Below are 1,467 nucleotides of genomic sequence, written 5' to 3'. Positions count from 1 at the left end.
ATTAAAAATGTTCTAAGGTAAGACTGGTTTACACATAAAAGCATTGCTATAAGCAAATGGTCTCTTTGGAGAATGCGGTGTAAACAACAATATCTGTAGTTACTGAAATGCACCTATTTATAAAAGTATTGGCAAATCCAATGCACTATTTTGTGAGAACATACACTGAATTGTAGCTGGGACACTTATCAAATGCTGCCAAATATGTCATGTACAGATGAGTCATTTCTTAGCAAATCTCTATAAGTGGCATAGGATGTAGAAAATTCTTCCTGATCTGTCTTTTTAAATAATGTTTTAGCTTTTTAACATGATTGTATGTTATTATTTGTTGCATAATATATATTATGATATTGTTTTCCATAATAGAAACCATAGAGAAATTAGGTTTATATGTTTTGTAAAATATTGCATATTGTGGGTTTCTCCCATTTTCTCCCTGTATTTACCCTCCTCCTTTATTATCCCCACCTTCTCTTCCCGGGAAGGATGAAGGGTTCTTTTCTTCTCCTTTTCCCTATTTCTTTCCTATTTCTCTCTTTCGTCTATTTCCATCTTCTACTCATCACCTGCTCCATTTCTACCCTTTCCTTTCTTAAAAAGAAAATAGAAAAACTAGCATTGAATACAAATTGTGGTTATTCCAAATTATATGTCAGGTTACTGAGCTGTGGCATGCACAGGAAAATGTAGCTAGAGATGAAGTACTGCCGGGGAAACAGGGGTGTATGTGGTGGGAGAATGGGTGGAAGCAGCCCCATAGCTCTCACTTTTTGTCTCATTTTCTTGATGTCATGCTGCGTAATATGTTTGCGCTTTAGAAATACAGTTAGTCCCTGAGTTAAGGACATCCGACATAAGGATGGGGCTTCCCTGCTCGCTGGTGTGCAAGATGGAGGCTTCAAGGGGTGGGGTGGAGGGGGGGTTGCATGACTTGCAGAATAAATCTTTGTTAAACACATCTGAGGTTGTGGATGATCTTGGGAGGTGAGCTCTTTCTGTAGCCTCTTGTAACTCTTTAATGACCAAGACAAAATCTGCAGTTGTTTCTTTTTTGCATATCATAGCACAGCTTGCACCAGAAGTTAATGAACGTCTAGGCTCCATAAAGGTTTTTTTTTGGTTTTAATAGTTTTGTTTGTGATTAACTCACATTGAGGATTTTATACAGTAACTGACACCACGCTGCCCAATAATATGTTGAGACAAACATCTGTCCTAATTGCATTTATTAAAACAATGTACCTGTTCCGACTTACATATTAATTCAACTTAAGAACAAAACTACAGTCCCTATCTCGTATGTAACCGGGGACTACCGCTACTGTTTATTATATAATAATAATAACAATGTCTTTCTGCTCTTCTGCCCTCTATTGGCAGGTGATCCTGAATGCTGCAAAGACTAAGTACATGGCATAGCTTTCTACTATACAGCATCCTCATGGTATACCGTATTTTTTGCCG

The sequence above is a fragment of the Pyxicephalus adspersus genome, chromosome 3, assembly GCF_032062135.1.
Source record: "Pyxicephalus adspersus chromosome 3, UCB_Pads_2.0, whole genome shotgun sequence".
Taxonomy (NCBI): Eukaryota; Metazoa; Chordata; class Amphibia; order Anura; family Pyxicephalidae; genus Pyxicephalus; species Pyxicephalus adspersus.
The sequence above is the reverse complement of the archived record's forward strand: the minus strand, read 5'-3'. Positions refer to the sequence as shown.